The sequence below is a fragment of the Acinonyx jubatus genome, chromosome C1 (assembly GCF_027475565.1).
Source record: "Acinonyx jubatus isolate Ajub_Pintada_27869175 chromosome C1, VMU_Ajub_asm_v1.0, whole genome shotgun sequence".
In the NCBI taxonomy this organism is placed as follows: domain Eukaryota; kingdom Metazoa; phylum Chordata; class Mammalia; order Carnivora; family Felidae; genus Acinonyx; species Acinonyx jubatus.
Genome location: NC_069381.1, coordinates 61,671,103 through 61,683,597, shown reverse-complemented (window position 1 = coordinate 61,683,597; position 12,495 = coordinate 61,671,103). Strand labels below are relative to the sequence as shown.

Here is a 12,495-nt window from a genome sequence, read left to right as displayed (position 1 = left end):
ACTAGATGACTAACATCTTTTAATTTTTAGTTATACATTTTGTATATAAGTTTAAATCTATCTGGAATTCATCTGCAATTATGGTATAACACAGGGATGCATTATATGTTTCTTTATGTAGGAGGCAATTTTCCCAATAACATCTATTCAACAATCTATCTTTTCATCATTTTTTTATATGTTAGTTCAGGTCTTCCTAGAAGCAGATGCCAGAATGGATTTAGATGTGCAAGAGATTAATTGGGGGAAACACCTGTGAAGGATAAAGGGGAGTGCCCAGAAGACCACTCCTATATGTCTAACACTTGTGAAGGAGAGAAAGCCAGAAGGTGGATTAGATAGGAAGAGTCTCAAACTACCATAGAGTTCTAAGAAAGTTTTGGCCAGGCCAGTGGGGAGTCCTCAAACCAAAGCTGCCTGTCATAGGAGTATCACATCTTGTGGGAATTAATATGCCCATGTGCTCAGTCATTGGCTGGGAACACCCTCCAGGAAGTGGCCTTGGCATAAATGTGGTTGTGGATGCAGAGGGAGAGCATCTGGGGCCATCAATCAATTATGTTTCTGTAACAGAAACTCTGATCTATGCATTTTCCTAACCACGATTTGTAGGGCCAACTTTATTATATATAATGTTCTCACATTTGCATGTGTCTGTCTTGAGTTTTCCATTATGTTCTATGATCTATTTTTCCCATACTTTGTTATACTGTCTCTTTTATTTACTCTTCTTTTTCAAAGTTACCTTAAACTGATCATAGATTTTTATTCCTTGAAACCAATTTTAAAATGATTTACTTTAAAATTATCTACTTGTGGGGCACCTGGATGGCTCAGTTGGTTAAGCGTCTGACTTTGGCTCAGGTCATGGTCTCACGGTCCATGAGTTTGAGCCCTGCATCGGGCTCTGTGCTGACAGCTTGGAGCCTGGAACCTGAAGCCTCTTAAATTTATGAATTAATTTATGAATTTGTGAATTAATTAAATTTATGAATTAATATGGAAAAGAACTGGATCTTTAAACTATTATCTCTTCCAACTGTAGAGAATAAATATCCCTCTATTTTTTATGGTATTCAATAGAGTTTAAATTTATCTCTATAAAACCTTGGGTACTTTTTAATGCATAGAAATTGTATAGTCTTTATTACTCTCATGAATGGTGTCTTCATTTTATTATATTTTCTGGATGCTTATTGCTGATACAGAGAAATAGTATTGATTTTGTGTAGATTGAATTTGAATCTGGCTACCTCCTGAACTCTCTTAATAGTATCATTTATATGTTGCTTTTTATTTGTTTTTCTTGTATAGAAAGTCTTCAAATAATGAGAGTTTTTTCTTTGCTTTGAATACTTTACTGTAGGAGATTAAACAATAGCATAAACAATAGGTATTTTGGTCTTTTTTCTAAGCTTCAAGGGAACGTATTGAAAGTTGAAGGGTTTGTATACATAACCTTTACCTAGTTAGGGAAGTTTCTGCTAATTCCTTTTATAACATGTTGAACCTTCATTTTTCTTTCTTTCTTTAAAAATGTATGATTGTATTGTTTAGTCTATTAATTTGGTTTATATATATATATATATCATAGATTTTTTTTTCTGGTAAACATTGCTGCATTCTTGAAATAAACTCTACCTGATAATACGGCACTTAAATAATACAATGTTGGATTCATGAGATAATGTTTTGTTTTGAATTTTTCCATCTGTACTTAAAAGTGAAATGATATATAATTTTATTTTCCTGGTTAATCCTTACCTAGTTTTTGAATAAAGATTACACTAGCCTCATAAAATGAACTGGTCAGTCTTATTTGCCTTTCTATTTTATAAGTTTTGAAAGTTTGGTGGAACTCAACTGTAAACATGGGCGGGAGACTTTTGTGGAAAGTCTTTGCTCACCACTTAAATTTCTTTAATGCCAATTTGTCTATTCACATTTTCTATTTCTGGTTGTACTTTTGCATTTTATATTTCTTCAGAAACATCCATTTTATTGAAATTTTCACATTTCACAATACTATTTCATTATTACTATTATAAATCTGTGTTGATTTTATAGTTATTTCTCTTTTTATATTGTGTATGATTTATATCTCATCTTTCTTTTTTTTTTTTTCAGTTAGTCCTGGTTGAGGAAGATCATTATTGATCTTTTAAAATAATGTTTTAGTGTTATGATCCATTCTATTTTCTTTAAAATTTTTTATTTATTTGAATTCTCTTACTTTTAAGAAAATTATTTGTTTCCTTTTGGATGATATTTTCTTTCTTTCATCTTCTTGCTTAGCTCTATTTTTCTTTAATCTTTCTTGTGCTTTAATAAGTGTATTCAAAATTATAAATTTCTCCATAAATACTGCTTCAGATGTGCCCCACAAATTTTGACATATAGTACTAATTTCATTGTTCATTTCTAAATACTTTATTATTTCTTTTATGATTTACATAGGCTATTTAGTACCTATTTTGTAAATTTAAGACATATGAGATTGAAAATTTTATTAAACTTCTAGTTTTATTGCAATCCAATTAAGAAGCTAGAAGATAATCTTATTTATTTATTTATTTATTTATTTATTTATTTATTTATTTATTTATTTAGATCTATCAGTTTCAGGAGGTGTGTGTAAAAGTCTCCAGCTTTTGGGGCGCCTGGGTGGCTCAGTCGGTTAAGCGTCCGACTTCGGCTCAGGTCATGATCTCGCAGTCCGTGAGTTCGAGCCCCGTGTGGGGCTCTGTGCTGACAGCTCAGAGCCTGGAGCCTGTTTCAGATTCTGTGTCTCCCTCTCACTGACCCTCCCCTGTTCATGCTCTGTCTCTCTCTGTCTCAAAAATAAATAAAACGTTAAAAAAAAAAAAAAGTCTCCAGCTATACTTTTTGATTTACCTATTTTTCCCCTCAGTGCAATGTACCTGTATTATTAGGTACATTTAAGTTCATGATACCTAAATCTTCTTGGTCTATTATTCCCTATATCAACATATAATTATCCTCTTTGTTATGATTTTTTTCCCATAAACTTTCATCTTGTTGGATGTTAAAAGTGCAATTCCAGCTTTCTTTGGAATTTTGAACAATTGACAGATTACCTTTTGCCATCCTTTTTGTATCATTTTATTTAAATGGTACTTCTTATGAACAACATGTTATTAAATGTTTTTTTTTAATTTAAAAATTAGTATGAGAATCTTTTGCCTTTTAAGTAGTATTAAACCCACTTAAATTTATGGTAATCACTATTAGGACTTATTTTTACAGAACATTTTGGTTAACTGGCACTCCACCATGCATCTGCTTTATATTCCTGGGGAAGAGCAATCCCCTTAGGGAGTTTAGACAGGGAAGAAGTAGAGGAGGGATTCATGTCATGTGACTGGTTGGTGGGACTGTAGTTTCACTCTAGCAGGACTTTTATCTTGCCCTGATATTACCCCATGGTAATGACCTGAACTGCTGTTGTGGATTCTTTGGTGAAGGGGCAGATGGTGACCATCCAGAGATAAGAACAGAGTTTTAAAACCCTCCCTAAACCAGTCTTTAATGCTGTGACACAGTAGCCTTTGCCCCAGGGTGCTGCAACCCTATACACCAGTTTCTACAGCTTTCTCCCTAGGAGTTTCCTCATTGTTTTTATAATAGTTATTCTGACCCATGTTTCCCCAGGGTTGATTTTGGGGAAAGGACTTCACATTCTGGTGTTACACCATCTTGTTGGGAAGCCACATATATATTTTATGAATATATTCGTAAGAATGGTAGTACAGAGATATTTTGGAATAAACTACCAATGAAAAACTACTTGAAACCCCCAAACAAGGTGACCTTCTCAAATTATATAATAGAAATATTAGAAAAGGTGAAATACTTCATATCTGTATCAAATACTTTCTTTAGGACCAAATCATATCACAGTACTCTTAAGTCTTATAAAATAGCTTAATATGTTAATTCTGTTGGTTTTCCCATCTTTTCTTTCTTCCTTGAAAAATATCTCTGCATCCTTTTTTTTTTTTAAATGATATCCCTGTGGTTCAGATTTTTTTTTTTTTTTTTGAAACTCATTCTCAATACCATGCCGGTCTCTGCTGACAGTGGGCAGTTCAACATCCCAGGTGGTAGGTTGTTTAACAGGTTGAGATTGCCTTGTCTTCCTATCAGCAGGCAGCAGCGTTAACAGCACTAATCCCTAAACCCCGTTCATTTACCCTAATGACACCCTCCTGCACTCATGCACACTCTTGTGTGTTAATGGGATGGCATAAGGGGATATGTAGGTAGTCCCTACCTCGGCCATTAAGTGACCCACTTAACCAAACACCAGAGTCAGTGTTTCTTCCCTGCTTCTCAGGGAGTGACTTTTACCAGTATTTCTAGAAGAAACTCCTGCAGTCCCTCCCTCCTCTCCTGTGATTAAGGGATGGCATTGCCAGCCACAAATGAAAAGGAATGCAAAGCAATTCATTTAAATAAGTTGTGTGGTGTAAAGATTTGTTGTAGAGAGACAATTTCTCAGAGGATTGGTTACATTACCTCTTAAGGGTGTGTATCAGAGCCTAAATCTCCCATCTCATATTCATTTGGTCAGGGAATTAGAAAACCTTTATAGATGATAAGATTTCCCTAGAAGGCTGAAAAATTAAGAAGCTTGATGCCATGGATTAAAAACAGATTAGGAATTGAGAAACAGAGATGTTAGCACCAGCTAAATTATTAAGTAACTGTGTGACCTTGGGGAAATTAGACACCAGATTATCTGGGAATTTGGCTTCCTCATCTGTAAAATAACATTTGAGGTCCCATTCCCCAAAAGTCCAAGATTCTAAGGCATTTTTAGCCATTTTTGTCCCTAAACAGAAATGTTAAGTTTATCTAAGTAGGATCTTAAGTGAATGCAGTTAAGTTTTCATAAGACATCATAGAGAATCGATGTATCCTAAATTGGGGGTAGTTTTGCTGGGGAGAACAGACCCACGCAAATTGCTGCACATGAGAATCTGAAGATCTGGGGATCATAGGGGCACAGGCTTTGAAAAGGAGGGGCATGCCTATGGGGAAGTGAGGCCACTGTAAAGACATTCTGCCCCCAGCGTGCCTGGAGCCGTTCCTGAATCCCTGAGCGAGAGGAGGACCTTTGCCATATGCTTCATTTGTAGGCAGGGTATGAAACTCCCTACCACAGACTGATGAAGGGATTACACACATGATCTGTAATGTCAGGGTTTTTTTTTTTAAAATATAAGTCAGCTTTCTTAGAGACTGATGGGTTCCTTTTGGAAAAGACTTTTCATGTAGAATGCTCATTTGCCCCCCTTATCTTACCCATCCATCCCCACCCCACCCTCACTTCACCTGGGAGTCACATAGGGGTGAAATAAAGTGGTCTAGACATATTTTTAAGATTGGTACATTTTTTCCAGACTATGATAGGACAGCTTCAAATGCGATGCAGCTGGATTTTCCTTGGGTGGCCTGTGGTGCCTCAAACCCGACCCCGACTCTCTAAGTAACCTAAAATTCATGTTTCTCAGGTCTTTAATTAGGAAGGATAGAGACAATTTTATAACCTTGCTTACATGAAGGAGAAGTAGTCTGACTCTGAATGGGAGTACTAAGGGAACTTATCTAATGCTTTCAGCTTTTCAGGACCAAAAGTCAGATTTCTAAGTTCTCCTATCTTTTCACCTTTCTCATGACTTACCTAGAAATAACTCAGCACAAAACATGTTAGCTCTCTGTGTTCTTCAGATTGCAGTGGTTGGCGGGATAGGGCCATAAATGGCACCATGAAATAAATATGTAAAAATGTAAAAAATAACACATTCATCATACAGTAATGACTTACATTAAACAGCAATTTGGGAGGTACAGAATAATGTTAGGGAAATACATTAGAAGTGAAATAAAAGGAAGATACTTTAAAAAATAAGTTTATTCTGGCACAACAGAAAAAGTCTTGTCAGTTATATTTTAAAGGGTGTAATTAGGAGTTTGTAAGACGATAACTGTATACCGCTTTGGGTACCTCAGCCTCTAGCACAATTGTAAACGGACAAAAATCAACAACAAATGTACCATGGTTCTCTTTTAATGGAACTTATTTATTTAATTTAAATTCCACTAAGTGAAAATAATATTTTAAAATTCCAATCAGTCCCTTAAGGCAGCAGGAGATCTGCGGCCTCCTGCCTAATGATGTAATTAAGCTTAGCTCATCATTATCCAGCCAGACACCACACACACACACACACACACACACACACACACACGCGCGCGCGCGCGCGTGCACACACATGCACACACATTGCTGTGAATTGCAACTGCATTTGGAATATTAAGGGGTCAGTAAATGATTGGGGACATGTGGGGGTTGAGGAATGAAAGGCCTTAAGTGATTTTTAGTTTTTAAGCTAGATATATGTTGTGTTTTCACAGTAGCTAGACTAAGGACAGGGATGTTTTGATGTGACAGTACTGGAAATCATTATTGTATATTTTAATCGTAAAGTATACAACACTTGTTATCCATTACAAACATACTTAAGTAAAAAATGAGGATTTTATGTACCTGAAGAATATGTATCTTATGATTAGCAACTTTGAATGTTTATCTTACATAGCAAACACTGAGTTTCTTTAGAAAGAACAGATTTTGGTTGTCTGATAGCCATTTTAAAATCACTCTCAGCCATGATGAGGAGGTGTTTCTTTCAAATACTGTTTTATTCTATTTTGTAAAGAGTGGATACCATGAGAGTGAGTGCTATATGATATTGAATACCTATCCTGGGATGTTTTGCACAAGAAGATCATTTATCAAATATAATTTGTCCCTTCAAGTAGAAGTACAATTAAGGAAATTATTTTGAAAATAAGCTTTATACTACATGAAAAGCCATGCCCCTAAGTGCCATTAAGCACATGCACAAGAATGCTCTGCTCTGCCTTCTCTGCTCTGCACTCTTTAGTTTAGCTTCTCCCTCATAACATTTGAGATTTTTTTAAAGCTATAATTACCTGATGGGAATTTTCATAGTTGGTACTGTGGGCACAGTGGTTAATTTTTAAGGGAGTAGGACTTATGAAAAGGAATTTCTTGCCCAACTATTGAAAAGAAAAATCCTTACCTGTATGAATAAATCTGTATTTTCATTGTTAGATGATTTCATATCCCAAGGAACTAATTTATTCAGAATAAATAAGCAAGGTACTCCCAAATCTGTGGCTTTAAGGAGCCTCTGAAATAATTCCTCAGCACTCCTGAGACATTTTTTTGGTACCAAGGCTACATATGAAATGACTTTGGGGAAGTCTTACTGCCTTGCCAGTGACTAACAATGGCTACGTTGAAGTAACAGATCACATCACAGAGTGCATTAAATTCTAGCTGGCACAAAGGGTAGACCCTAGAATAAATTCCCAAGTTCTCCAAACAGCTGAGGGTGGAATAGGGATTCAGTAGCTTTTGAGTTGCAAGCCTTGAGGAAAAGAGTCAAACCAGGATAGATGTTCTTACTGATAGAAGAAACAGGGCTTAAAAACCAACCAGGAAGTATAAGAACATTTATTAGCTGTGATTAGGATAATAAGCTGTGGCATAGAATAAAAAGCTATACAACTTTAAGGAAGGGTGCATAGCGCAAACCACACTGATTCTTTTCTTTCATTGCTTCATTTATTCCATTAGTGAACATTTATTGAGTGACTGCTACTTGCCAGGTGTACTGAGGATGCAACAGTGCAAATATGTGATATCCCTGTTGTCATGGATCTGTATTCTGTTGGGTGAGAGAGGTGATAAACAGATAAATACACAAATAAATCTATTGAGATAAGTTCTTCAGGAGAAATGTCCAGGTGTCTAAGTAATGGAGAGTTTAGGTGATGTTGAAGACAGGGAGTAGAACATTAGGGATAGGGTGATAAAGGAAGGGCCTTTTGAACAGGCAGCATCTGAGATGAATCCCAAAGGCTGAGAAAAAAGGCAGTCATGCAGAGAGGTGGCTAAGAGCACTGTAAGTAGAGAGAAAATAAATGTAAAAGCCTAGAGTGGGGAAGGGCTTGGTGCTTTTGAGAAATCAAAAGGAGACCTATAGAGCTAAAGCATGGTGTGATGCCAGAAGAGGTTAGAGAAGTTGGCAGGAGTCAGAGCATGTAGGGCCTTTTTCATTGTGGCAAAGAGTTTGGATTCTCTTACAAAAGCAATGAAAGGGATTTAAGCAGGGTGTCACACGATCCAATTTGACTTTTAAATATATCACTCCAGTATGCTTTTTTATTTTCTAAAAAAAATTTAATTCCAGTGTAGCTAACATATAGTGTTATATTAGTTTTGGTTGTACAATATAATGATTCAATAGTCCCATACATTACTCAGTGTTCATCAAGATAAGTGTACTCTTAATCCCCTTCCCCTATTTTGCCCATCCCCCCTCCCACCTCTCCTCTGGTAACCATCTGTTTTTCCCTATAGGTAAGAGGCTGTTTTTTTGGTTTGTCTCTTTTTTTCCCCTTTGTTCCTTTGCTTTGTTTCTTAAATTCCACATATGAGTGAAATCAGTTGTCTTTCTCTGATTGGCTTATTTCGCATAGCATTATACTCTTTAGATCTATGCAAATGGCTAGATTTCATTCTTTTTTATGACTGAATAATATTCCATTGTATGTATATACCACATCCTCCTTATCCATTCTTCAGTTGATGGAAACTTGGGCTGTTTCCATAATTTGGCTATTGTAAATAATGTTGCAATAAACATAGAGGCACATCAAGTATGCTTTTATTTTGATAATAAAGAAAAGGTTGTTCATGTGAACTGAATCATTTTTACCACACACACATTATACAGAAATAAGTCCACATTATTGAAATCTTCAAGGATGATTAGAAAAATTTAAATGTGGCAGAATCAGACCAGGGAATTATCTTGCTGCCTTCATATTCTCCCACATGTGGATTTACTCTCATGACCTTTCATAAACCTTCTCAAAATTATATTTCAGCCAGAACACAGAAGCATATCTTTTAACTCTTTGGCAGAAAAAAACTAATGCAGGTTCAGAAGGTAAAAATATATTCTGATGATAAACTTGTTGGAAGTTTTAAAAATGGCAGGACCACTTTATTGTGTACTATCAGAAGGGCCTTCCTTGGTCAGGAAAAATTTTCTTTGTTGTAGGAGTACAAAAGAGTGGGATGATGGCCTGGTTCAATGTTCCCATTCATAGGAGGATGTAGTTCTGTAGCCTTCCTAGGCCAAATCTCCATGTACCTCCATGTCTAGAGTCACTTGTGTGACATTGTCTACCCTGTGGCCATCTCTGAATGGAAACATTTCTTGATTTCTTGTTCATTGGCATTCACTTGGGCTTAGACACTTTTTTACAGTAGTATCCAAGACAGATGTCGCTGACTGTGGTTTATAGAATCAAAGTAATTGTTTAGGAAAAAAAAAACCCTAAAATTTACAGTTAAAGTGTAAATAAATTTATGACACTACTCATATATAAATGTTTACCTAACTACAGGTATTCTATGTAGATAGCATTCTGACAGAAGAGCATAGAGGGGGTAATAAATCAGACTGACTTACACTCAAGTCTTGGCTTAGCCATTTACTAGCTCTGTGATAGTGGTTGTTTCACTTCGGTGAGTCTTCTTTTGTCATTTATAACATGGAGATAGTAGCACCTGCCATAAAGCATTTTTATGAAGCTTAGAAATAGTGTATATAGAGTGTGTGGTATATAATAATTGATAAAATAGATTTGATTAGATCAAGTCATATTGAATAGATTGAATAGATTGTTTTTATTATTATGTTCACTAACCCCCTCCATAGAGTTAAAAATCTCTTTCTGTCTCAAAAGTACAATCCCTTTTTTTCCTCTCTGATCCATTTGTTCTATTGTTCACTTTGGTCTAGTTTGAGCCCCCCTTTTTGCCTCTTCCCTAAGGGATATATCATAACTTAAATGCCAAATTTCCCTTGCACTTAAGTTACCTTTGACTTAGGCTTTTGAGTGAGATGCTGTAAATGGAGCTTACGGTTTTTCTGGTGAAGGTGGTAGGAGCAGGAGTGGTGATAATTTTCCTGTATTTGTAGGGTTTCTGAGACATGAGTATCACCGGCTGATTTCAGTGATTTCAGTGAAGTCAAGTTCCTGGTGTTGGTGGGGTTTGATGGAGAAACTGGTGGGCTTTATTCCTTAGCCTTGAGAATCCTTCACCTAATATCCTTTATTACGTCCTCCATCAGTGTTATCTAGTCAGAGCATACTTCGTGAATTTTGTTTTTGTTCGTTCATTTTGTTTTGTTTCATTTTCAATAAGAACTCTGATTTTAGTACAGGTAGGTCCATCCTCTTTTCAATTCTTAGTATCTTCATTATCTGGCTTATTTCAATTCCTACCCCTCTATGTCATGTAGATTTCTTTCTGCATAGACCTAATTATATGTTCTTTCCACTTAGTTGTCACAAAAGCATGTAAATATAGTGTACTGAAAATTAAACTAATTCATTGTCTTTCCTGAAACCTGCTCTTTCTCCAGTATGTCCTACTTTGGTGAACAGCCCCAGGTACCACCAGTTGCCCATGCCTGAAATATGGACTTTGTTTAGATCCTTCACTCTCCTTTGCGCAAACACACTATCAATTCTGCTGCTTAAAACTTTCCTTCTTTTCATTTTCATCCCTCCACTTTTTATTGGGTTCAGCTCTTGACATCCCTATACTATTGTTGTAACCTCCCTGCTGTCCTTGTCCTTCTTTATCTCCACTTCTACCAGAATGACATTTCTACCCTGAAAATCTGATGTTGTTACTCCTCTGCTTGAAAATTTTAATTGTTCCTCAATAGCTATAAAAATTAAAACCTAAACTTCTTTGCTTGACATTCAAAGCTCTTCAGATTGTAGCCTTTATGTTTCAGTCTAGCTTTATTATCTACTATAGCTTCCATTGCATATCATATTCTAGCCATTATGTGCCAATTTAGGTTCCCCTAAAATTGATTACTTTTTTAAATTTTTGAAACTTTGAACATATTGTTCCTTCTTGCTAGAATCTACCTCTTTTTTGTCTGCTAAGAGAAGTCCTTAGACATCTAGTTTCTGGAAAAATATAACATACTCCCAGGAATTCCCAGAGTTCCTTCCTCCTAATGCTAACTAGATATGTTTCTTTCCTCACTATATTCCTTTATAGGCAAGGATTGTTTTTTTCATTTTTGTAACCTTATTTATCTAACACATGGTTGGTGCTCAATACATATTTGTTGAATGAATGAATGAATGAATGAATGAATGAAGGTTCTCTTCCTATAGGGGCAACACTTCTGTGAATCTTTTCTGTTCCTGCAGCATTTATTGTGGCTGTTCTTGTTTCTGGCCTGCATTTACTATGCTTCTTTCATTTTTCTCTGTATCTATACCTTTATGAATTATGTTTGCAGGGCCCTTTTCACTCCCTTCTGCTGGCAAGGTTGTATGTTTTTTAGATGTATACCCCATAACATAGATCACAGGTCCCCTGTAAGGGACCTCTCTGCCTGGTCACAGTCTCAGTCACTTCACTGTGTTTTATTCTGCTCATGCTGACTACTCTGGCTATAGGGGTCATGCTTGTCAGTCTGATTCTAGGCCATGCAAGCCATGCACTGACTTTCACATATCTTGAATCTTACTAGTTTTATTAATGACAGTTTTCTCTGAGTTTGACTATAAGTATTAATTTTGTCCATCTACAGATAGAAAAGACCACATACATACCACCTTCATTTGGGGCAATAAAGGATTGCCTTTCTGACAGAGTTATAGTGAATAGTACAGGAAACATTAACACTGTATTTAAAGGGTTTCTTCTGTTCCTCTAGTTCACAAGTATCTTCCAGTATATGATATGGGAAATCTCAGTTCAGAAAGAATTTCCCATTAAAAAAATACTTTAGAATTTTGAATTCTTTATTTCCCTTCCATTATAGGAACAGGTGAAAATTGACCAAAGTCATGTGAAGGCCTGGCAAACAATTAAAAAGCATGTAAGCAAACAAACTATGACGGTGGATTAAAAAAAAAAAACAACTATTTGTGACCTATTTCTTTTATTCCTCCAACTTACTGTGGATGTGGTTTTTAATTCTGCCTGCTGAGATAATATGCTCCTGGGACCATGATCTTTCAGAAGAGTATCTAATTTAGTCACAGCTATGACTAACATGACTCTTGGGGCACTTCAAATTTACAAAGACACACTGTGAAAAACTGACTGGCAGTAGACTAGTTGGAATTACTTGGTTCAAGAATGGTTTGGTGTTTTCTGCCTCCACTGATTCTTGGGAAGAGAAAAGGAAATGACATTTGTAGAATGCATACTTGACCAGGCACTGTAGTAAGTTCTTTTATTTTTTAAGTTTATTTTTATTTGTTTTGAGAGAGAGAGAGAGAGAGAGAGAGACAAAGAGAGAGAAAAACATGTGTGAGTGGGGG

The 12,495-nt window shown here is 35.9% G+C and overlaps 1 long non-coding RNA gene across 1 annotated transcript in view; it reads left to right on the top strand.

Annotated features, from left to right (window-relative positions):
- The window catches only part of LOC113599087 (uncharacterized), a 96,711-nt gene extending 93,881 nt beyond the window's left edge, over positions 1–2,830 (top strand). The window contains exon 4 of the long non-coding RNA XR_003419820.2: positions 2,620–2,830. This is a non-coding gene — a long non-coding RNA (uncharacterized LOC113599087). The remainder of the gene's footprint in view (positions 1–2,619) is intronic.
- Positions 2,831–12,495: the final 9,665 nt, after the last annotated feature.